Below are 27,085 nucleotides of genomic sequence, written 5' to 3'. Positions count from 1 at the left end.
CCTTAAGATTACATATGACAACCAGACCATTTCTATCATGACTTTCGTACAACTTGGCAACCTGCAGATGTCCCATGAACGAAACTGATTGTAAGACAATAAATTTGTATTAACAGAATGGTTTTCGATAATTATTAAAGTTAATGATATTTGCCTCTTCCCCCCCCCCTCTCTGCTTAACCGAGCGTGTCAACTCGCATACAGCCTGGTACACATTCTGATACTACCTGCACAACACACTGGTCATACAGGGTAGCGTAGATGCCAGGGATCACCAAAATTTTTCACCCACATCCCCATCGAACAGGCCAACAAGAAATCTAGCAAATATTTCATTGTCACCTAGCTCTGAACTACGTTTAAAATTTCCCTCAGTCATCAGGAATTTCCCTAGGTCATCAGAAAATTAGTTTAAGATCAGTTCGAATTTTCTATCAATCATATAGACCTACAGGAAAGTGATCTAACAAAATTGTAGCTAAAAAAGTCTCATGATGATCTCTTCACTGTCAAATGATTTCGGATCAGGAGATCATTTGAGAAGAGACCGACAAGGAGAAGGTGATCATGCAAGAAAGGCTGAATAACCAACAACAGGGTAACATTCTAAATGTCAGGTGTCTGATTTTGGTGGGAAAACCAGAAATTTGAAAACGAATGTAAAGGCTCAATCTAGATCTAGTGGGGGGGGGGGGGGGGTCTATAGTGCCCAATTAGCTGCTGTGATTGAAGGTTGTAGTTGGGGCCAGAAGTGGTTCGGTGATGATTTCAGGGCACTTTCATTCCATGATTCCGACCACCTCATTCAGGTTAGCTTTAACATTAACCCGAGGTGTTCGTTTCAGCATCCAGAATGAGCATGTGTTGCCCTTTCTTTTGAGTCTTTAAGAAGAGTGTGGTGTGGACACTCCCATTTACAAAGAAGACTCCAGCCATGTTCACAGAGCATACGTTCCTGGTTTGACCAACACTATGGCACCCTACGCATTAAAACTTCCCTGATGAATAACCTGGTCCTAATTCCATACAAAATGTCTGAGACTCTTTGGAACAGTGGGTGAAGTGTACCAGTCAATATGGCTACAGTTTGGTAGCCCAGCGGAATCTGATGGTCAATGAGTGGGTTCAGCTGGAAGAACGTTGAGAAGAAACCTCAGCTACCCATTCATAGAGACATTGCACAAGCGGAACACCAGCGTTTGAAATCAAGAAAACCGTCGTGGCACACAGCAAACATCTTTGTTGCTTCCTTCTTCGTTGTCAACCATTCACGGAAAACCCAGTGCCAGAAGCCATTAGTAGTCAAAAAACATCTACAGTACTTGAGAACACTTCCATGCAAGTAAAAGGTTTCAGTCTTCCCAGAAGTCAGCGGAAGTTCATGAACCGGACTCGAACCGGACAAGGCAGATGTGGTTATCTGCCGAACAAGTGGAGATGGGCTGGTTCTGAAATTTTGATGTGAAGCGTCCTTGCAGTCTTTTCACAATATCGTTGCTCACTATCCGCTTCGAGAGTACAAAAGAACAATACTGACAATAGTGGACATTCACTACACATCGGATGAAACGATCGAAGGGCTCGGGGAACTCGATCTGGAGATGTAAGACTATATGAGCTTGTTATTGTGCGTATTTGTGCAAAATGTTGTACATATGTTTTTGATCGTGCTGATCCACAGTCATGCAATATTTTTTTTTAAGTGTAAACCGCCATTTCACTGTATCTTACTATAATTATCTTCTGTACTATCTAGATTTTGGCTTTTACGCCATTATCAAGTACAGTGATAAAAATTTTTAAACCATTATTAGGTCATATCTGTTAAGGCAGTTGCCGGCCTGGGTGGCCGAGCGGTTCTAGGCGCTACAGTCTGGAACCGCGCAACTGCTACGATCGCAGGTTCGAATCCTGCCTCTGGCATGGATGTGTGTGACGTCCTTAGGTTAGTTAGGTTTAAGTAGTTCTAAGTTCTAGGGGACTGATGACCTTAGAAGTTAAGTCCCATAGTGCTCAGAGCTATTTGTTAAGGCAGTTAAAAGCAGGTAAACAAGACTACCACATGACTGTAAGATGTCTTCTTAAAGACATGTGTTAGTGTTGTTTACCTCCTTTGGACTGCCTTAACAGATACGTCATAATGTTGGTCTAACAACTTTTAGCATTGTACTTGATAATGGCACAAAAGCCGAAATCTAAATAGTACAGAAGTATAGTAATACACAGTCAAATGGCGGTTAACTCTTTTAAAAAATTGTATGTACGTATTTTTTGTGATACGATAAATAAATCTGGGTATATCATATCTAAAATAATTTCTGGACTGTCTATCTCTCGAACTGAGTTCAGGATCAATTGTAGGGGTGATATTTCACGGAATTACCTTGGTGTCTCCCGGGGGGAACAATAATTTATTCCGGTAGGCTTACAAAATTTGTTAATTTTGTTGTGAAAACTTCTCGCAAAAGTTTCTGACTTATTTCTTACACAGTCGATTATGATCTGCAGTTGCAGTTGTCTGAGAAGAGGCATCTTGCGGAACCTACTCCAGTCCATTAGAACCATTTCGGCGTCTGTAGCGTGAGACAGGTCAGATAATCTTCCCGCCAAGCAGACCCTTACACAGATATTCCTTTCTTCGTCGTTCGTCGATCAGGTGCTTTTTTGTGGAAGACAAATGGATGGTGGTCCGTTTCAGCGGTTACAAAACTTCCCGTACGACAGGTGACGACCCTTAATGGAAAATTATGTGACGAAAATGGAGGTGATTCCGTAAAACTATTCACTCTGTGAGGGTACTGGTGTGTAGTTTCTGTAAGTGGTTGTTCTTTGGAGGGCATCAATGCCCAGTTGCGCAGAGAGTCGCAAGCAGAGGCAGTTGTCGAGAGGCTGTGGAAAGTGTAGGCTGCGTGAGCCAAAGGCAGTTGCGTAACGAAGGACTTATCTCAATGTTTAATAGTAGTGGCACACAGTTTGAATAATAGTGTGTTTATGTTTGTGCAGTGTGATAAAGGAAATAAATTAAATTTTACCAGTTCTTAATGCGTCTCCATTAGTTAGTACACACCATTGCAATTAACAATGAACGAAGTCTCGATATACTCGTACATGGTCAACTAAAACAAGAGGAATGTAACATAATAATCATTAATTAACGCATATAGTCTCCAAAGGAGAAGGGAGCTTATATTAATATAAGCTTATATAAGCTTAATATAAGCTTATATTAATATAATATCCCTTCTCCTTTGGAGATTATATGGGTTAATTAATGATTATTATGTAACATTCCTCTTGTTTTAGCTGACCGTGTATATCGAGACTTCGTTCATTGTTAATTCCAATGGTGTGGACTAACTGATGGAGACGCATTAAGAACTGGTAAAATTTAATTTATTTCCTTTATCACACTGCACAAACATAAACACACTATTATTCAAACTGTGTGCCACTACTATTAAAGCCGGCCGAAGTGGCCGTGCGGTTACAGGCGCTGCAGTCTGGAACCGCAAGACCGCTACGGTCGCAGGTTCGAATCCTGCCTCGGGCATGGATGTTTGTGATGTCTTTAGGTTTGTTAGGTTTAACTAGTTCTAAGTTCTAGGGGACTAATGACCTCAGCAGTTGAGTCCCATAGTGCTCAGAGCCACTTTGAACTACTATTAAACATTGAGATAAATCCTTCGCTACGCAACCGCCTTTGGCTCACGCAGTCTACGCCTTCCACAGCCTCTCAACAACTTCCTTCTGCTTGCGACTCTCTGCGCCACTGGGCATTGATGCCCTCCAAAGAACAACCACTTACAGAAACTACACACCAGTACCCTCACAGCTCGAAGGTGACGGTTTAACTCCTACTTTTCCTGCCTCCATTTCGGTACGCTGAACGTAACATATCTGACTGTATTTCTTTCGTGTAAAGTAGGAATAAGAAGAAATACGTTTCAAATTAGTAGCTTCGTCCTGTCTTCTTCGTAAACAGTAGAGGCCCGCTTGCAGGTATTTATCCTGCGATAGTGGATAAAAGCCGCGTTGCCTCTCGATTTTAGTATATTTCTACTAGCGCCACTATGAGGACGCAGATCAGGTTTGCTTTAAATACCGGTTGTGAGCGTTATTGATGTTAGTCAAAAATGCCTTTTAAGACCAGGAAGACGCCATTAGCAGCAGCTCATTGGACTTAAACGAGGCCGTGTAACAGGAATACGAGAAGCCGGATATTGCTCTCGCGATGTTGCAGAAAGACTTGGCAGGAATGTAGCCTCTGTACGTAAGTGCCGACAGCGCTGGTCGCGGGAAGATGACCGGACTGCGGGCGGTCGCGTGGCACTAGCGAGAGGGAAGAAGGCCGTGTTCGGAGTACGGCTGTGGCGCATCGTACTGCGTCTGCAGCAGCAATTCGAGCAGCGGTTGGCACCACTGTGACACAACGAACTGTTACAATTCGGTTACTTCAAGGACAGTTCCGAGCCAGACGCCTTGCGACGTGCATTCCAATGACCCCAAAGCACCACGGTTTGCGACTTCAGTAGTGTCAAGCTAGAGGTCATAGGAGGGCGGAGTGGAGCTCTGTTGTGTTTCTGATGGAAGGTGGTTGTGCCTCGGTGCCAGTGACGACCGTGTGTTGGTTAGCAGGCCAAGTGACCACCTGCATCCAACCTGTCTGCGTACTAAATACACTGGACGTACACCAGGAGTTACGGTCTAGGGTGCGATTTCGGATGACAGCAGGAGCACTCTCGTGGTTATCTTACGCACCCTGACTGCAAAACTGTACGTCTGTCTGGTGATACGAGCTTTTGTGCTGCCATTCATGAACAGTATTCCAGGGTGTGTTTTCCAACGGGCTAATGCTCGCTCACATATCACTGTTGTAACCTAACACGCTTTGCAGAGTGTCGACACGTTGCCATCACCCGCTCGATCGCCAGATCCGTCTCCAGTCGAGCACGAATGGGACATCTACATCTACATCTACATTTATACTCCGCAAGCCACCCAACGGTGTGTGGTGGAGGTCACTTTACGTGCCACTGTCATTACCTCCCTTTCCTGTTCCAGTCGCGTATGGTTCGCGGGAAGAACGACTGCCGGAAAGCCTCCGTGCGCGCTCGAATCTCTCTAATTTTACATTCGTGATCTCCTCGGGAGGTATAAGTAGGGAAAAGCAATATATTCGATACCTCATCCAGGAACGCACCCTCTCGAAACCTGGACAGCAAGCTACACCGCGATGCAGAGCGCCTCTCTTTCAGAGTCTGTCACTTGAGTTTGCTAAACGTCTCCGTTACGCTATCACGCTTACCAGATAACCCTGTGACGAAACGCGCCGCTCTTTTCTTTGGATCTTCTCTATCTCCTCTGTCAACCCGACCTGGTATGGATCCCACACTGATGAGCAATACTCAAGTATAGGTCGAACGAGTTTTTGTAAGCCACTTCCTTTGTTGATGGACTACATTTTCTTTCTCCCAATGAATCTGAACCTGGCACCCTCCTTACCAACAGTTAATTTTATATGATCATTACACTTCAAATCGTTCCGTACGCATACTCCCAGATATTTTACAGAAGTAACTGCTACCAGTGTTTGTTCCACCATCATATAATCACACAATAAAGGATCCTTCTTTCTATGTATTCGGAATACGTTACATTTGTCTATGTTAAGGGTCAGTTGTCAATCCCTGCACCAAGTGCCTATCCGCTGCAGATCTTCCTGCAGTTTGCTGCAATTTCCTAATGCTGCAACTTCTCTGTATAGTACAGCATCATCCGCGAAAAGCCGCATGGAACTTCCGACACTATCTACTAGGTCATTTATATATATTGTGAAAAGCAATGGTCCCATAACTCTCCCCTTTGGCATGCCAGAGGTTACTTTAACGTCTGTAGACGTCTCTCCATTGAGAACAACATGCTGTGTTCTGTCTGCTAAACACTCTTCAATCCAGCCACACCGCTGGTCTGATATTCCGTAGGCTCTTAATTTGTTTATCAGGCGACAGTGCGGAACTGTATCGAACGCCTTCCGGAAGTCAAGGAAAATGGCATCTACCTGGGAACCATAACCAGCATTAACCGTCCCTAAATTGACCGACTAGTGCAACGGACATGGACCTCCATCGCACGAACTAACACCCGCCACCTGTGCGATACAATGCACGCAAGTTTGGATACTTGCATACAGTATCATGGCAGTTACACTTCTTATTAAGGTACCAGCATTTCACATTTGCAATGTCTGTTCTCACGCTTACAATAACTTGTCATCTCTCAACGTTAATCACCTAGACAAATGTATCCAGAAATTTCATTACTCTACTTTAAGGTGGGAATTTAAGGAGATGGGACCTGGATAAAGTGACTAAACCAGAGGTTGTACAGAGTTTCAGGGAGAGCATAAGGGAACAATTGACAGGAATGGGGGAAAGAAATACAGTAGAAGAAGAATGGGTAGCTCTGAGGGATGAAGTAGTGAAGGCAGCAGAGGATCAAGTAGGTAAAAAGACGAGGGCTAGTAGAAATCCTTGGGTAACAGAAGAAATATTGAATTTAATTGATGAAAGGAGAAAATATAAAAACGCAGTAAATGAAGCAGGTAAAAGGGAATACAAACGTCTCAAAAATGAGATCGACATGAAGTGCAAAATGGCTAAGCAGGGATGCCTATAGGACAAATGTAAGGATGTAGAGGCTTATCTCACTAGGGGTAAGATAGATAAGATAGATACTGCCTACAGGAAAATTAAAGAGACCTTTGGAGAAAAGAGGGCCACTTGTATGAATATCAAGAGCTCAGATGGAAACCCATTTCTAAGCAAAGAAGGGAAAGCAGAAATGTGGAAGGAGTATATAGAGGGTCTATACAAGGGCGATGTACTTGAAGACAATATTATGGAAATGGAATAGCATGTAGATGAAGATGAAATGGGAGATACGATACTGCGTGAAGAGTTTGACAGAGCACTGAAAGACCTGAGTCGAAACAAGGCCCCGGGAGTAGACAACATTCCATTGGAACTACTGACGGCCTTGGGAGAGCCAGTCCTGACAAAAGTCTACCATCTGGTGAGCAAGATGTGTGAGACAGATGAAATACCCTCAGACTTCAAGAAGAATATAATAATACCAATCCCAAAGAAAGCAGGGGTTGACAGATGTTAAATTACCGAACTATCAGTTTAATAAGCCACAGCTGCAAAATACTAACACGAATTCTTTACAGACGAATGGAAAAACTGGTAGAAGCCGACCTCGGCGAAGATCAGTTTGGATTCCGCAGAAATGTTGGAACACGCGAGGCAATACTGACCCTACGACTTATCTTAGAAAATAGATTAAGGAAAGGCAAACCTATATTTCTAGCATTTGCAGACGTAGAGAAAGCTTTTCACAATGTAGACTGGAATACTCTCTTTCTAATTCTAAAGGTGACAGGGGTAAAACACAGGGAACGAAAGGCTATTTACAGTTTGTACAGAAACCAGATGGCAGTTATAAGAGTCGAGGGGCATGAAAGGGAAGCAGTGGTTGGGAAAGGAGTGAGACAGGGTTGTAGCCTGTCCCCGATGTTAGTCAATCTGTATATTGAGCAAGCAGTAAAGGAAACAAAAGAAAAATTCGGAGTAGGTATTGAAGTCCATGGAGAAGAAATATAACGTTGAGGTTCGCCGATGACATTGTAATTCTGTCAGAGACGGCAAAGGACTTGGAAGAGCAGTTGAACGGAATGGACAGTGTCTTGAAAGGAGGATATAAGATGAACATCAACAAAAGCAAAACAAGGATAATGGAATGTAGTCGAATTAAGTCGGGTGATGCTGAGGGAATTAGATTAGGAAATGAGACACTTAAAGTAGTAAAGTAGTTTTGCTATTTGGGGAGCAAAATAACTGATAATGGTCGAAGTAGAGAGAATATAAAATGTAGACTGGCAATGGCAAGGAAAGCGTTTCTGAAGAAGAGAAATTTGTTAACATCAAGTATAGATTTAAGTGTCAGGATGTCGTTTCTGAAAGTATTTGTATGGAGTGTAGTCATGTATGGAAGTGAAACATGGTCGATAAATAGTTTCGACAAGAAGAGAATAGAAGCTTTCGAAATGTGGTGCTACAGAAGAATGCTGAAGATTAGATGGGTAGATCACATAACTAATGAGGAGGTATTGAATAGAATTGGGGAGAAGAGGAGTTTGTGGCACAACTTGACAAGAAGAAGGGAGCGGTTGATAGGACATGTTCTGAGGCATCAAGGGATCACAAATTTAGCATTGGAGGGCAGCGTGGAACGTAAAAATCGTAGAGGGAGACCAAGAGATGAATACACCAAGCAGATTCAGAAGGATCTGTGTTGCAGTAAGTACTGGGAGATGAAGAAGCTTGCACAGGATAGAGTAGCATGGAGAGCTGCATCAAACCAGTCTCAGGACTGAAGACAGCAACAATAACAACTTTAATTATTTCTGTCAGTGTATATCTTTCAATTGTAGCTAAAAGTATTCTGTTTCAATCAGGAACGAGAGATTGCTTGCATCAGCATGACGGTTGAGAGAAGATTATTAACCATATAGCAAAAGTATGTGTTCCTTGGCGTAAGATAATTTCCCGAAAACCTATGACATTCATATCGGGTCTCCGACCGGAACATGACGTTATCTTGACACAATATTTCGGCGGTCCAGCTGGCCGCCATCTCCAGGTGAGTCAGTCGTTGCACTAACTCGCCGGAACTGAAATCAAACTGCAGCGGATGCTTGTTCATACCAGAGCTGCAGGTCCACCGCGCTGGCGCGCACGGAACTGCCCTCTAGCGCAAAGCACGACAGCGCACCGCGGGTGAAATCTCGCAGAAACGATAAATCGATATCGAACACTGTTGACACCTTTTGATGCCCGAAACAAAGGCCGTTTCTTTTTAACACACCAAATGAATTTGCAATTGCGAATAAGGACTACCATCAGTTGTAGAATGGAATGACTACAATGAAAATTCGACTCGAACCCGGATTTCGCGCTTATCGCGAGCGGTCGCCTCACCATTCGGCTATCCGTGCACGACTCACGGCCAGAGCCAAACTTCCATGTATCGTCAACCATGCGTCTACCACCGGGCAAGCGACTTTCAAGTACAACGTCTGACCTGTGCGGGAACGTACACAATGGATGTAAGAGTACAGGTCGAGATGCATGATTGACGACATTTCGAAGTTTGGGTGTGGCCATCAATCATGCACGGGTAACCAAATGGTAAGGCGACCGCTCGCGATAAGCGCGAAATCAGTCTTCGTGTCCCACCAGTCCGGCACGAATTTTCATTGTCGTCATTCCATACTACAGCTGATGGTAGTCCTTATTCGCAACTGAGAATCCATTTGATGTGTTTCGTAACGGCTGTGGTCCCTGCAGTACATCGTAATCAGAATAGCACAGGCACTGCAATATCGTGTGTTGTTTTTTAATGTCAAACAAAACAGGGTTCCAACTCTTATTTAAAGGATACTCCTATCTCTGTTCACAATATGGTTCCGGATTTCAATGCCTTCTTTCACTACACAGTCCCAATACCGCGACGCAGTGGTAACCACTTGTATCTCATCATACAACATGTTATGTCCTTCAGTAAGACAATGTTCCGCAACCGCGGATTTTTCTGAGTGAAACAAATTCTTTTGGCGATGGTTCTCCACGCATCGATCATGAACCATACGAATCGTTTGTCCGATATAGGTTTTCCCGCATCGGCAGAGAATTTTGTAGAACAGGGCTTCCTCAAACCCAACTCAACCTTTGCTGAGCCAAGTAGTGCTCTAGTTTTAGCTGGCGGCCGGAATACACTTCTAATATCAAATATCTTTAAAAATTTTCCTATTTTTGAAGCTACGCAACCTGCGAAAGGTAGGAGCGCCATGGATTTGCTTGTTTCCTGTGTTGGTTTCCGCGAAGGTCCAATCCGTAGCGCACGACGGATCTGACTGTCGTAACACTGCTTGAATACTGCTTCTAGATGATCCAGTTTTTATGTGCAACTATCTGCATCTGAGATGACATAATCTCTTTTCGCCAATGTAAGTAGAACGCCTTTGATTGGTACGAAAGATGACAACATAATGAATGAAGATATCTGTGCGTATGGGTGGGCTTACGATAAACACTGTGTCCTGATGTCCCGTCATCTCTCCTGTAGACCAAGACATCTAAAACCGGAAGTTTTCCATCCTTTCCAACCTCCATCTTGAATTTAATATTGGAATGCTGAGCCAAGTAGTGCTCTAGTTTTAGCTGGCGGCCGGTATACACTTCTAATATCAAATCTCTTTAAAAAATTTCCTATTTTTGAAGCTACACAACCTGCGAAAGGTAGGAGCGCCACGGATTTGCTTGTTTCTTGTGTTGGTTTCCGCGAAGGTCCAATCTGTACCGCACGACGGATCTGACTGTCGTAACACTGCTTGAATACTACTTCTAGATGATCCAGTTTTTATGTGCAACTATCTGCATCTGAGATGACATAATCTCTTTTCGCCAATGTAAGTAGAACGCCTTTGATTGGTACGAAAGATGACAACATAATGAATGAAGATATCTGTGCGTATGGGTGGGCTTACGATTAACACTGTGTCCTGATGTCCCATCATCTCTCCTGTAGACCAAGACATCTAAAACGGGAAGTTTTCCATCCTTTCCAACCTCCATCTTGAATTTAATATTGGAATGCTGAGCCAAGTAGTGCTCTAGTTTTAGCTGGCGGCCGGTATACACTTCTAATATCAAATCTCTTTAAAAAATTTCCTATTTTTGAAGCTACACAACCTGCGAAAGGTAGGAGCGCCACGGATTTGCTTGTTTCCTGTGTTGGTTTCCGCGAAGGTCCAATCTGTACCGCACGACGGATCTGACTGTCGTAACACTGCTTGAATACTGCTTCTAGATGATCCAGTTTTTATGTGCAACTATCTGCATCTGAGATGACATAATCTCTTTTCGCCAATGTAAGTAGAACGCCTTTGATTGGTACGAAAGATGACAACATAATGAATGAAGATATCTGTGCGTATGGGTGGGCTTACGATAAACACTGTGTCCTGATGTCCCATCATCTCTCCTGTAGACCAAGACATCTAAAACCGGAAGTTTTCCATCCTTTCCAACCTCCATCTTGAATTTAATATTGGAATGCAGGCAATTAAAATGATCTAGGGAACGATCCGGAACATCCCTCCCATGTGGCCATACCATAAACGTGTCGTTGACGTATCTCCGAAAAAAACATTGGTTTTAAGGAATTCTCCCCAAAACCTAGTTTCTACAGGACGTAACAAAAAGTGTGTACTTTCAACAAACATTCCTCACACGTAGCAAGCAAAGCTCCGCGTTTTGCCCCTGATGCGCCGATCGGGATCGACCGACCCCAGTGTCATCCTCTACCAGTGGCGTTTTGAATGCGGTATGGAGGGGCGTGGAAGAAAGGAAGATCAGTATTTAACGTCCAGTGGACATCGACGTCATTAGAGCACAAGCTCAGAATGGTTCAAGTATGGAGAAAGAAATCGGCAGCGCCTTTTCCGGCATTTGCGTGAAGTGATTCAGAGAAATCGCGAAAAACGTAAATCTGGATGACCGGACGCGCAATTGAGCCGTCGTCCTCCCGAATACGAGTTTAGTGTGCCAGCCACTGTGGAGGGGCGTGGAGTCAGCACACCGCTCTCCCGGGCGTTGTCGGCTTGCTTGGCCTCGAAACCTCTACTTTTCACTCAAGTAGCTCCTAAGTTGATATGACAAGCCTGAGTGCTCCCTGTTCCCATCCTCCCACCAAGGAAAAATTATTGACAGTGCCGGGAATCGAACCCGGTCCGGTCCTCCAACCAAGGGAAAATTATTGGCAGTACCCGGGATCAAACCCTGATCCGTCGCATTGCAGCCTGACACGCCTACCATTTTACCGAGACGTACTTCCCTCGCACGTAGAGGTCCAAAATATACTAAATGGACATGGGTGCGAAAAAGCTTTATATCCACGTTAGAGCTCAGATTTTGCAACATTTCGAAACATTAATCATCTACTTTGAAAAGAAGCCTCATCCGTGGACGGCACTAAAGTGAGGGGTGACATGTTGGCGAATGAACCATTCTCACGAATGTACACACATAGCATGTGGCCAACATTACTTGTTGCCGCTAATTGACTCACTCTGGAGCTAAGGTTGCCGTCAACTACACGCAGAAGTTCCTCGTCAATTTGAGATGTCCTCGTCCTTCTAGCCCTTCCCCAGTTGCGAGCAGTAGGCTCAAATGTCCCGTGCTCCCTAAGACAATGACAACTGCCGTTCTGGATACCTCTCCCCAAAACAAACGTTGAGAGCCACGGCCATTACTATCTGCTAATCCGTACAGCAAATGGGTATCTGTGAACTTGCACTGTACCGGAAACCACGTCCGGGATGAACACTAAACAAATGATACTACGAGCTTGATACTACTAGGGCAATGAAGTTAGTGTCATATCAGCACAAGGGACGACTGAGTCACATGTCAACGTTGCCTTCGTTCTATTGGAGCAACAAACATAAGCAATGACTTCAAGAATTACAACTTAGGGTAAGGTTGCTATTGATGGGCCAGCTCCATTGATGGAACGGTTCGATTTGTCAGTGGATGCTGACAATGGGCTCATTGTAACAGTCATTACGTGCACTCCTTGTTGCCATATATTCGCAACCGTAGTGAAGAATTGTTCTGCGAAGACACAAAGCAACAGCAAAAAAAGCTAAGACATTTTGTTCTTGTAATTCACAAGTATTAGTCATTGAAGCGTCGTAATGATCTGGTAATGCTATTCAAATTTTATTGGAAAGAACGAGCAGGTCAGACCATTTCGTCATATTAACAATATAAAGTACGTCCTGAACGCGTTGACTGGGTGTTGTTAAGCAATGTTGCCCTGAATGAGCCACATCGAATTTTGTTTGTCTTAGATTACTATGGACAAAACTTAAGTAATGGTTTTCATTATATTTATCGTAATAATTTGTATGTTAATAATCAGTCAAATGTCTTTTTTTACGAAAGCGACATTGCTTCTTTTAGCCTCCTTGGTTGTTGTATGGTTTCAGACGCCAAAAAAATATAAAAATAAAAAATATGATATGTATTTACAATTATTTATATGTGTTTAATATTTAAAGCTATTGCACTTAGCAAAAGCATTGAAACTACGTGACCCAATGAAGGAAACCAGTCTCCTCGATTGGGCCGGTGACACATGATTTTGTTTTTTAAATATTTCATAAACATTGTATTCTGTGTCTAGTATAGTGAAATGCAAAAGGTGGTGTTCAAGTTGCACTGAAAATAAAATATTTATTACAATATCCGAGGACTTTATTACACACTTTATTTAGGTGGCCCGTCGACAGCAGCCTTCCCCTTCTGTGTGTTCTAACCAAGCGTAAACAAGAAGCCATTATGAACATATCTTGGACGAAAACTTTTTATGTGATTCTTTTTTGTACGTGTTTCCTATGATTAATGTGATTATAACAATAAGCAGAAAATGAGCTGTAACATGGAAATAAGGCATTTCCGGACCCATGTCCGTACAACACAATTCATTTCTCTATGTGTGAGGGATGTTTCCTGAGAGTCTGCCCTTACCTCTTAATTACGTACTGTATATCTTCATCCGTTCACACTGTACAAGGAATGATACGTATTACGCTTCTCAACATTCATTTTCTGTGCACGTTCTTGTGTGAAGGAAACGGCAAAAGAGCGCTGTTCGACTTCTTGAGTCCTGCATAAACTGGGGCCCAATAAGGTGTGAGCCCCGCGGTCAGGGAAAGGCAGAACTCTAGATCTCCCTCTTAGCAATGCGATTGTTGTTCTCACTTAATACTGCTTGATAAAAAGAAATATGTTACACACTTTGAAGTTAAACCGCCTTCAGAGTAGTCCACAGTCCAGTTGTACTGCCTCGATGACCGAGGCAGGTTTCAAAGGCACCGTCCGAACCGAAAACGGCTGGTCATATTTTACGGTGGAGCAGCGATGTGTTGAGACGTTTTTGGGAAGGGGCAGGAAGTGGAGGATTTCACGGACGCGGCTGTGATCTCACCGGTGGAATGAGGTTCCAGCAAGAAACGGCAGCGGATGTTGCGACACGGGAGCATCGGTCCGGAGCCGCCGTGCCGGAAATGGCGGACGCCGCTGCCACTCACTCCGACGTCTTCGAACAAATCAGATCGAACGGGGTTTGCAGAGACACTCTCGTGAATTCTGTCGGCTGCAAACAAAAAAAAAAAAAAAAAAAAAAAAAAAAAAAAAAAAAAAAAAAAATCTGGAATAAAACTCTGACTTCAGTTACAGCTCTTACATTTCATATTTCATGTGCTAATACATTTCAAATATAGGTGCCATGTCGAACTGCTACATGATGGGCTGTTCGCGTGTTGTATGAATGAACACATACAGTTAGGCTGTCGTATTACTCACATTTATTTAATTGTAACAAATGAATTAAACACTCACGGTTATCCACTATGAACGGTTGCACCCAGGCCCATTCGTAACTATGCACGTTGCAAAACTATACAGGGTGGTCCATTGATCGTGACCGGGCCAGATATCTCACGAAATAAGCGTCAAACGAAAAAACTACAAAGAACGAAACTCGTCTAGCTTGAAGGGGGAAACCAGATGGCGCTATGGTTGGCCCGCTAGATGGCGCTGCCATATGTCAAACGGATATCAACTGCGTTTTTTTAAATAGGAACCCCCATTTTTTATTACATATTTGTGTAGTACGTAAAGAAATATGAATGTTTTAGTTGGACCACTTTTTTCGTTTTGTGACAGATGGCGCTGTAATAGTCACAAACGTATAAGTACGTGGTATCACGTAATATTCACCCAGTGCGAACGGTATTTGCTTCGTGATACATTACCCGTGTTAAAATGGACCGTTTACCAATTGCGGAAAAGGTCGATATCGTGTTCATGTGTGCCTATTGTGACTAAAATGCCCAACGGGCGTGTGCTATGTATGCTGCTCGGTATCCTGGACGACATCATCCAAATGTCCGGACCGTTCGCCGGATAGTTACGTTATTTAAGGAAACACGAAGTGTGCAGACACATGTGAAACGTCAACCACGACCTGCAACAAATGCTGATGCCCAAGTAGATGTTTTAGTTACTGACGCGGCTAATCCGCACATCAGTATCAGACAAATTGCACGAGAACCGGGAATCTCAAAAACGTCCGTGTTGAGAATGCTACATCAACATCGATTGCACCCGTACCATATTTCTATGCACTAGGAATTGCATGGCGACGACTTTGAACGTCGTGTACAGTTCTGCCATTGGGCACAAGAGAAATTACGGGACGATGACAGATTTTTTGCACGCGCTCTATTTAGCGACGAAGCGTCATTCACCAACAGCGGTAACGTAAACCGGCATAATAAGCAGTAATGGGCAAAGGAAAATCCACGATGGTTGCGACAAGTGGAACATCAGCGACCTTGGTGGTTGTATGGTGCGGCATTATCGGAGGAAGGATAATTGGCCCCCATTTTATCGATGGCAATCTAAATGGTGCAATGTATGCTGATTTCCTACGTAATGTTCTACCGGTGTTACTACAAGATGTTTCACTGCATGACAGAATGGCGATGTACTTCCAACATTATGGATGTCCGGCACATAGCTCGCGTGCGGTTGAAGCGGTATTGAATAGCATATTTCATGACAGGTGGATTGGTCGTCGGAGCACCATAGCATGGCCCGCACGTTCACCGTATATGACGTCCCCGGATTTCTTTCTGTGAGGAAAGTTGAAGGATATTTGTTATCGTGATTCACCGACAACGCCTGACAACATGCGTCAGCGCATTGTCAATGCATGTGCAAACATTACGGAAGGCGAACTACTCGCTGTTGAGAGGAATGTCACTACACGTATTGCCACATGCATTGACGTTGACGGACATCATTTTGAGCATTTATTTTATTAATGAGGTATTTACAGGTAATCACGCTCTAACAGCATGCGTTCTCAGAAATGATAAGTTCACAAAGGTACATGTATCACATTGGAACAGCCGAAATAAAACGTTCAAACGTACCTATGTTCTGCATTTTAATTTAAAAAACCTGTCTGTTACCAACTGTTCGTCTAAAATTGTGAGCCGTATGTTTGTGACTATTACAGCGCCATCTATCACAAAACGAAAAAAGTGGTCCAACTAAAACATTCATATTTCTTTACATACTACACGAATATGTATTAAAAATGGGGGTTCCTATTTTAAAAAACGCAGTCGATATCCGTTTTAGCTATGGCAGCACCATCTAGCGGCCTACCATAGCGCCATCTGGTTTCCCCCTTCAAGCTAGACAAGTTTCGTTCTTTGTAGTTTTTTCGTTTGACGCTTATTTCGTGAGATATTTGGTCCGGTCACGATCACTGGACCACCCTGTATATTTGGTGATATAAGACTATTTACAGTCAGCTAATACACCGACACTGTATCTCTTTGTCCAACGTTTTCCTAGCAAGTAGTTTGTGTGTGTTGATGTGCTATTTACCAGTAGATAACTAGCATTGTCTAGCGTCAGTGTTGCCATTCTTGTTTAGAACCACCAAGATCACAGGTAAAGCTATCTCCAACCCAGGTAAGTCGAACGACAAATTGCAAAGCTACCAGTCTGTTGCTTTGCTTAGCACAGTAAATAAACTTTTGGAAAGAGTACTGTATAACAGAATCAGCCATAAATTTTCCAAACCCTGCCTGACGAGCTGGCAACCACAAAGACCAGATTCTCTCACTGACAACTTTTATGGAAGCAGGATTTCAAAACAAAAGACTTAAACAGTGTTTATAGATCTAACAACGGCTTATGATACTGTGAGGAGGCAAGAGGCTACGGTCAAATCTTTACAAAACGTATGACGCCTTAAATAGGGAACCTCGCCTGTACTATGTTATGCTTCAGAAGCTTACAAGTTTCGAATGGGCAGTAACATGAATCCGCCGGCCTTTGTGACCGAGCGGTTCTAGGAGGTTCAGTCCGGAACCGCGCTGCTGCTACGGTCGCAGGTTCGAATCCTGCCTCGGGCATGGACCTGTGTGATGTCCTTAGGTTAGTTAGGTTTAAGTAGTTCTAAGTCTAGGGGACTGATGACCTCGGTTGTTAACTCCCATAGTGCTTAGAGCCATTTGAACCATTTTTGCACTCCTACTGCGAGTCACAATACTCGAACGCTAATGAGTCAGTCTCAATCTAAGATCTACAAATTGCTGGCTAATACATCTACATCTAGATGGATACTTTGCGAAATCAAATTTAAGTGTCTGGCAGAGGGTTCATCGAACCACCTTAACATTGCTCTCTTATTCAAATCTCGTACAGCGCGCGGAAAGAATGAACACCGTAACTGGAGATTACAGCCAAGTCCTGCCAAAACAGAAGTCACCAGTTTCCACCCTAGCAACATGATCGGCAACAAGGAAATAAAAGCACACTGTCGAGACAAAAGTCATGAGACACCTCCTCACATCGTGTCGGACCTCCTTTTCCCGGCGTAGTGCAGCAAATACGACGTGACATGGACTCAACACGTTGTAAGTTCCCTACCGACGTACCGAGTCATGCTGCCTCTACAGTCGTCCATAATCCCAAAAGTGTTGCCGGCGCAGGATTTTGTGCACGAACTGGCCTCTCGATTATGTGCCATAAATGTTCGATGGGACTCGTGTGGGGCGATCTGGGTTGCCAAATCATTCGCTCGAACTACTCAAAATCTTCTTCAAACCAATCGCGAACAGTTGTGGCCCGGTGACATGGCGCATTGTCAGAACAATCTATCGTAGTTTCGAAACTTGAAGTCCATGAATGGCTGTAAGTGGTCTCTAAGTATTCCAGCATAACCACTGCCAGTGATCGGTTCAGGTGGACCAGAGGACCCATTCCATTCCATACAAACACAGCCTACACCATTATGGAGCCACCACCAGCTTGCACAGTGGCCTGTAGACAACCTGGGCCCATGGCTTCGTAGGGTCTGAGCCACACTCGAACACCAGCATCAGCTCTCACCAAGTGAAATCGCAACTCGTCTCACCAGGCGACGCTTTTGCGCTCGCCTAAGATCCAACCGATATGGTCACGAGCCCGGGAAAGTCGCTGCAGGCTGTGTAGCGCTATTAGCAAAGGCACTCACATCGGTCGTCTGTTGCCACAGCCCATTAACGCCATATTTAGCAACACTGTCCTGACGGATACGTTGATTGTACGCCCCATACTGATTTATGCGGTTGAAACTTCCTGGCAGATTAAAACTGTGTGCCGGACCGAGACTCGAACTCGGGACCTTTGCCTCTCGCGAGCAAGTGCTCTACCATCTGGACTACCCAAGCACGACTCACGCCCCGTTCTCACAGATTTACTTCTGCCAGTACCTCATCTCCTACTTTCCAAACTTAACAGAAGCTCTCCTTGGAAGGTAGGAGACGAGGTACTGGCAGAAGTAAAACTCCGCAATATCCTTTCTTTCAGGAGTGCTAGTTCTGCAGGTTCGCAGGAGAGCTTCTGTGAAGTTTGGAAGGTAGAAGACGAGGTTCCAGCAGAAGTAAAGCTGTGAGTACCGGGCGTGAGTCGTGCTTGGGTAGCTCAGATGGTAGAGCACTTTCCCAGGAAAGGCAAAGGTCCCGAGTTCGAGCCTCGGTCCGGCACACAGTTTTAATGTGCCAGGAAGTTTCATACCAGCGCACACTCCGCTGCATAATAAAAACCTCACTGATGCGGTTATTTGACGCTGAGTTGCTTGTCCGTCAGCGCTGCCAACTCTACCCAAACGCCACGGCTACCGATCGTTAAGAGAAGGCCGTCGGCGACTGCGTTTTTTGTGGTGAGAAGTAATGCCTGAATTTTGGTATTCTCGGCACACTCTTTGACACTGTGGATCTCAGAATATTGAATTCCCTAACAATTTCCGAAATGGAGGGGCCCATACGTCTAGCTCCAATTACCATTTCTCGTTCAAAGACTATTAATTCTCGTAGTGAGGCCATAACCACGTCGGAAATTTTTTCACATGAATCATCTGAGAAGAAATGACAGCTCCGCCAATGCGTTGCCCTTGTATGTCTTGAGTTCGCGATACTACCGCCATCTGTCTACGAGCATGTCGCTATCCCATGACTTCTTTTTGTCACCTCAGTGTATATCTTGAAGGGAAAAAGCTGAGCCATAACAGAAGTCCACTTTATCTATTGGTCACTCATGACAGGCCGCATGGTTTTAAAGAGTACTTGCTGAAAACTGCCGTTAAGACGAAGACATCCTACAGGAACTTTGTGGTACGATGTGCGACTCATCAGCTACACCATTAAGAACTTCTGCTCTTGGACTGGTGTACCCTAGGGGAGAATACTGTGCTTCAGTCTTGATCAACAGCCTAGACAACAAATTAGCCGACTTGCAAGACAATATGACTATGAACATCTTCACAGGAACAATGAAACACAACTTTCTGATTGCACATTCTTAGCCATATAGCTCCCCCAGTTTCGCATGCTCTCAAGCGGCAGTTTACAAAAATAGCTCATAAACCTTATCCCCCTGTACATGATGACGTACCTGCGCTCGTGTCATCAACCTCGACAAAGTGCAAAATTCCTGGTGGACATCCGAGTAACAATAACAGATCGATGGGCAGAAATACGGCAGAATAATGCTACCCCAGAACTACTTAAGACGCCCTGCATTTCATCCAAAGCACCAGGTTTTGAAGAACACCGTAATATCTGGTCTGCGCTCAACAGAATAAGGTTGGTTGGTTGGTTTGGGGAAGGAGACCAGACAGCGTGGTCATCGGTCTCATCGGATTAGGGAAGGATTGGGAAGGAAGTCGGCCGTGCCCTTTCAGAGGAACCATCCCGGCATTTGCCTGGAGTGATTTAGGGAAATCACGGAAAACCTAAATCAGGATGGCCGGACGCGGGATTGAACCGTCGTCCTCTCGAATGCGAGTCCAGTGTCTAACCACTGCGCCACCAGAATAAGGAGAGACTGTGGAACAGACGAGGATCAGCAACATCACCCAGCTGTGACTGTGGTGCAGAATGACAAACTGTTCAGCGTATCATACGTGCGTGCCCAAAACGATCATTTCCTTGCGATCTGGAAGAGTTCCTGATGGCAGTAAAGACCTTAATTGAATATGTTCGGTAGTAGCATTAAGTCTGTGACCTTCTGTGAATGGAAAATATTATAAATGTAATTAATTATAATTATGAATTTTTCCGTGTGTTAGAATGTCTGTTTGTATTGTTGAAGAAAAACAAAAGTTTTTCTTGCGTGATGTAATATTATTCATGTTATAAGTTTCCTTTAATTTACGTCTATGGTCACAATCTTTTCTGTTTAACAGATTACCGGTTTCGGTCTTTAATGACCATCATCAGATCTGTCTCATAAAAACAAAGTCCTAATGCACTGCAGCCATAGGGGCATAGTCAACTGTTAAATGCGGAATCAGCACCAGCATCGTCAAATACATATAAAGCACATCACATGCACGAGTCATGTTGCCAGTAAAACTCAAAAATTCTCATGATGGTCATTAAAGACCGAAACCGGTAATCTGTTAAACAGAAAAGATTATGACCCTACACGTAAATGAAAGGAAACTTATTACATATACGGGTCACTGTGTTCTTTCGCGACGATGTCGCAGCTTGTGAAATTATTCATGTTGTTGCTGTGGTCTTCAAGAGGGAGACTGGTTTGATGCAGCTCTCCATGCTACTCTATCCTTTGCAAGCTTCTTCATCTCCCAGTACCTACTGCAACCTACATCCTTCTGAATCTGCTTAGTGTATTCATCTCTTGGTCTCCCTCTACGATTTTTACCCTCCACGCTGCCCTCCAATACTAAATTGGTGTTTCCTTGGTGCCTCAGAATATGCCCTACCAACCGATCCCTTCTTCTAGTCAAGTTGTGCCACAAATTTCTCTTCTCTCCAATTCTATTCAATACCTCCTCATTAGTTATGTGATCTACCCATCTAATCTTCAGCATTCTTCTGTAGCACCACAAGCTTCTATTCTCTTTTTGTCTCAACTATTTATAGTCCACGTTTCACTTCTACACTCCACACAAATATTTCGAGAAACGACTTCCAAACAAATCTATACTCGATGTTAACAAATTTCTCTTCTTCAGAAACGATTTCCTTGCCATTGCCAGTCTACATTTTATATCCTCTCTACTTCGACCATCATCAGTTATTTTGCTTCCCAAATAGCAAAACTCATCTACTACTTTATGCATGTCATTTCCTAATCTAATTCCCTCAGCATCACCCGATTTAATTCGACTACATTCCATTATCCTCGTTTTGCTTTTGTTGATGTTCATGTTATATCCTCCTTTCAAGACACTGTCCATTCAGTTCACCTGCTCTTCCAGGTCCTTTGCTGTCTCTGACAGAATTACAATGTCATCGGCGAACCTCAAACTTTTTATTTCTACTCCATGGCTTTTAATACCTACTCCGAATTTTTCTTTTGTTTCCTTTACTGCTCGCTCAATATACAGATTGAATAACATCGGGGATTGGCTACAACCCTGTCTCACTTCGTTCCCAACCACTCCTTCCCTTTCATGCCCCTCGACTCTTATAACTGCCATCTGGATTCTGTACAAATTGTAAATAGCCTTTCACTCCCTGTGTTTTACCCCTGCCACCTTCAGAATTTGAAAGAGAGTATTACAGCCAACATTGTCAAAAACTTTCTCTAAGTCTACAAATGGTAGAAACATAGGTTTGACTTTCCTTAATCTATTTGCTAAGATAAGTCTTAGGGTCAGTACTGCCTCACGTGTTCCAACATTTCTACGGAATCCAAACTAATCTTCCCCGAAGTCAGCTTCTGCCAGTTTTTCCATTCGTCTGTAAAGAATTCGTGTTAGTATTTTGCAGCTGTGGCTTATTCAACTGATAGTTCGGTAATTTTCACATCTGTCAACACCTGCTTTCTTTGGGATTGGAATTATTATATTCTTCTTGAAGTCTGAGGGTATTTCGCCAGTCTCATACATCTTGCTCACTAGATTGTAGAGTTTTTTTAGGCCTGGCTCTCCCAAGGCTGTCAGTAGTTCTAATGGAAAGTTGTCTACTCTCGGGACCTTGTTTCGATTTAGGTCTTTCAGTGCTCTGTCAAACTCTTCACACAGTATCATATCTCCCATTTCATCTTCATCTACATTCTCTTACATTTCCATAATATTGTCCTCAAGAACATAGACTCTCTATATACTCCTTCCATCTTTCTGCTTTCCCTTCTTTGCTTAGTAGTGGGTTTCCATCTGAGCTCATGCAAGTGGTTCTCTTTTTTCCAAAGGTCTCTTTCATTTTTCTGTAGGCAGTATCTATCTTACCTCTAGTGATATGCGCCTCTACATCCTTACGTTTGTCCTCTAGCCATTCCTGCTTAGCCATTTTGCACTTCCTGTCGAACTCATTTTTGAGACGTTTGTATTCCTTTTTGCCTGCTTCATTTACTGCATTTTTGTATTTTCTCCTTTCATCAATTATGTTCAATATCTCTTCTGTTACCCAAGGATTTCTACTAGCCCTCGTCTTTTTACCTACTTGATCCTCTGCTACCTTCAGTATTTCATCTCTCAAAGCTACCCATTCTTCTTCTACTGTATTTCTTTTCCCCATTCTTGTCAACCTCTCTCTACAACCTCTGGTTCTTTCAGTTTATCCAGGTCCCATCTCCTTAAATTCCCACCTATTTGCAGTTTCTTCAGTTTTAATCTACAGTTCACAATCAATTGATTGTGGTCAGAGTCCACATCTGCCCCTGGAAATGTCTTACAATTTAGAACGTGGTTCCTGAATCTCTGTCTTACCATTATGCAATCTATCTGAGACCTTCCAGTATCTCCAGGCTTCTTCCATGTATACAATCTTCTTTCATGATTCTTGAACCAAGTGTTAGCTATGACTATGTATTATCCATACATTAAATAAATAAATAAGTACTAGAGAGTAGGTTTCGTTACCTAACTGCTATTCTGAAAATTTATATAGTTCCATGTTCAGTGTGGGATTAAGTGGCCTAACTGACACCAAAGGCAAATTTCGAGTTACCCGTGTTCTTTTTTTCACGATGTGCGATATGGTGGGCAGCCATTGCCATTCATTAACGCCTATAACATATTTCGAACAACTCTAACCAAAGCTTTCTCCAAGTCTACAAAGGCACATTTGGCATCAATGTCAAATTCTCATTATTGTACAATATTGTCTTCTAAATCCACTTTGATCTTTTCGGAGAAATACGTCAGCCATAACTGTTTTTTTATTACTGAAAACTTCTGAGTAGATCACGCTCGCAGCATTTGACAGGCACACGCCTCTGTAATTGTGCATTTACTTCTGTTGTTCTTTTTGAACAAAGAAATAGCGACCGGCGTTTCCGTGAGGCTGAAACCTCTCGTCTTTTTCTTTCAGCCATCAACTGTTATACTGTCAGTCCGTTCTCAATCACATAAAACACTAGCCACAACAAATACAACATTCGATATCGACTTCACCCAAACAATTTTTCGGTTACTGTTTCGTTTCTACTGTGGAGGGCTACTACTTGAATCGTCTGCTGGCTATAGCCCATTAATGCCAAATTTTATCCCACTGTCCCAAGGAATACATTAGTCGTACATTCCACACTGACTTCTGCGGTCATTTTACGCAGCTTCTGTACCTCAGCCAACGTGTTTAGGAGGCAGATTAACTGTATTCTTCGGGTTAATTGGATCCCTGTCCTCTGATTTCTTGATAATGACCACGCTGGCTGTTTTCCAAAGAGCAGGGACTCTCCCTTGTCATAAGGCGTCCTTTAGCAAGTCCATTACAAAGGGGCTGATCTGTGTGACAGTATTTGTAAGAGTTTCCGAGTGTATTCCATCTGGGCCGGGTGCCTTTCTATTTCTAAGTCGAGCTATCGTTAGTACTACATCTTCACTGGAGGAAAGGTTGGTACACTGCCATTTTCGTAAGTATTGTTCATCTAGTCACGTAAGTCCGCGTGGTGTTGTTGGTCGTGTGCTTCTTCGTCATCGTGTGTTTCTTCGCCATGGTGTGTCTCTTCATCATCAGGGAGGGGCTCAGCGGAAACTCTGCCTTCCATATCCGCCCCTGTGTCACCGTACCGTCTGCCCATTTTAATGTTGACAGAACTCTTGGGGGTCTTAATTCCCTCTGTGTGAAACTTGAAGACACAACAAACATGACAACAGGATCCTTGGAAGGACACAAGCTCAGACACAGCCACAGACATTGATGTGGATGCAGACACAGAAAATGACACAAACGCAACAGCAACCAATTGGAACGTTTGTCCCCATGTTTTGCTCTGTAGCTGTGTTTTATCGGAGTTGTTCCAGTGGTCGTGTTTTGTTCAGTTCTTTTTAACATTTTTATTTCGCGTAAGGGTATACATGAAGTCTAAGTTGCCGTTCTTGTGCTGTCTTGGCTCTTTGGTGGTATCTTCTTTTGTCACATGAGTCTCTTCGCAGTCTTCTCATCTCTGTAGACCATTGTAGTTTATGTCTGTCTCAGTCTTTCACTCGTGAGATGGCTGCGCACTGCGCTCTTTGAAGTAAGTCTGTTAAAATATGAATTTTATAGTCTATGTTATCTTGATTAGCATATATGAAAAATCTTCTACTATGTCTCTGATTTTCAGCTAATTTGTCCTACCTAGAAGTAATAGACGATGTTGTAAGGTCGTGTTGTATGTGTTCATGTATATACACTCCTGGAAATTGAAATAAGAACACCGTGAATTCATTGTCCCAGGAAGGGGAAACTTTATTGACACATTCCTGGGGTCAGATACATCACATGATCACACTGACAGAACCACAGGCACATAGACACAGGCAACAGAGCATGCACAATGTCGGCACTAGTACAGTGTATATCCACCTTTCGCAGCAATGCAGGCTGCTATTCTCCCATGGAGACGATCGTAGAGATGCTGGATGTAGTCCTGTGGAACGGCTTGCCATGCCATTTCCACCTGGCGCCTCAGTTGGACCAGCGTTCGTGCTGGACGTGCAGACCGCGTGAGACGACGCTTCATCCAGTCCCAAACATGCTCAATGGGGGACAGATCCGGAGATCTTGCTGGCCAGGGTAGTTGACGTACACCTTCTAGAGCACATTGGGTGGCACGGGATACATGCGGACGTGCATTGTCCTGTTGGAACAGCAAGTTCCCTTGCCGGTCTAGGAATGGTAGAACGATGGGTTCGATGACGGTTTGGATGTACCGTGCACTATTCAGTGTCCCCTCGACGATCACCAGTGGTGTACGGCCAGTGTAGGAGATCGCTCCCCACACCATGATGCCGGGTGTTGGCCCTGTGTGCCTCGGTCGTATGCAGTCCTGATTGTGGCGCTCACCTGCACGGCGCCAAATACGCATACGACCATCATTGGCACCAAGGCAGAAGCGACTCTCATCGCTGAAGACGACACGTCTCCATTCGTCCCTCCATTCACGCCTGTCGCGACACCACTGGAGGCGGGCTGCACGATGTTGGGGCGTGAGCGGAAGACGGCCTAACGGTGTGCGGGACCGTAGCCCAGCTTCATGGAGACGGTTGCGAATGGTCCTCGCCGATACCTCAGGAGCAACAGTGTCCCTAATTTGCTGGAAAGTGGCGGTGCGGTCCCCTACGGCACTGCGTAGGATCCTACGGTCTTGGCGTGCATCCGTGCGTCGCTGCGGTCCGGTCCCTGGTCGACGGGCACGTGCACCTTCCGCCGACCACTGGCGACAACATCGATGTACTGTGGAGACCTCACGCCCCACGTGTTGAGAAATTCGGCGGTACGTCCACCCGGCCTCCCGCATGCCCACTATACGCCCTCGCTCAAAGTCCGTCAACTGCACATACGGTTCACGTCCACGCTGTCGCGGCATGCTACCAGTGTTAAAGACTGCGATGGAGCTCCGTATGCCACGGCAAACTGGCTGACACTGACGGCGGCGGTGCACAAATGCTGCGCAGCTAGCGCCATTCGACGGCCAACACCGCGGTTCCTGGTGTGTCCGCTGTGCCGTGCGTGTGATCATTGCTTGTACAGCCCTCTCGCAGTGTCCGGAGCAAGTATGGTGGGTCTGACACACCGGTGTCAATGTGTTCTTTTTTCCATTTCCAGGAGTGTATCTGTGTGAATTATTTTGGTATTGTGATAACTGTGTATTGCTTTGTCGAGTAATTCCTAGTTTTTATTTGTGCTAGTGAGTTCTTGTTCGCTAGTGATATGTGTGTATTGACTCCCCTAGAGATATCGCAATATGTCTGCCTTGTTTAATACAAAGAGGCTGCACTCAGTTATGATTTCAACTATTATATGTCCTCTAGTATCTGTTCTATCAGCAAACCAGTGCGTAGAGCGGCAGTTAATGTTTCTGAGTATAAGCAGTCTTCTACCGATGGAAAATAGTGCATCTTCTCTCGTTAGTTCTGCAAGCGATTCAATTTGTACGAACACAGTGCTACATTGATGCGATTGTCCATGTGTCGCAACCGTGATTTCAGTGGCTATGTGCGCCGAACAAAAATGTGTAATTTGTGTTACTACGATTGCAGCCATTGCCTCTTTTGCCCCTGTGACGGTCATTTAATATTTTGGAAACCCTGGAATTTTTCCACCATATATAGAGTACGTCCTACTTCATCCAGAAGCCTACTAAGTTCGATGCCTACTAATGAACTTCTGATACAGTTTATATGTATTATCTTCAGAACGAATATTTTGTGTAAGCGAAACGTTGTCGTGTAGTCTCCTTGACGTTGAACTACACGCGCACATGTGCTCTTCCAAAGTCCTTGTAGAGTCATTCAGCCGTGTGCATGTTGCTCCCAAGAGGTTGCAGCGTTCACGTATCTCGGTATGAAGGATTACAGTTTTGAGGATCATACGGTCCGTCTGCTCCGTGATCGAGTAGTGTATTGTGTGTCCGACTGAATGATCGAGAGGTCTAACTAA

The sequence above is a fragment of the Schistocerca piceifrons genome, chromosome 7 (assembly GCF_021461385.2).
Source record: "Schistocerca piceifrons isolate TAMUIC-IGC-003096 chromosome 7, iqSchPice1.1, whole genome shotgun sequence".
NCBI lineage: Eukaryota > Metazoa > Arthropoda > Insecta > Orthoptera > Acrididae > Schistocerca > Schistocerca piceifrons.
The sequence above is the reverse complement of the archived record's forward strand: the minus strand, read 5'-3'. Positions refer to the sequence as shown.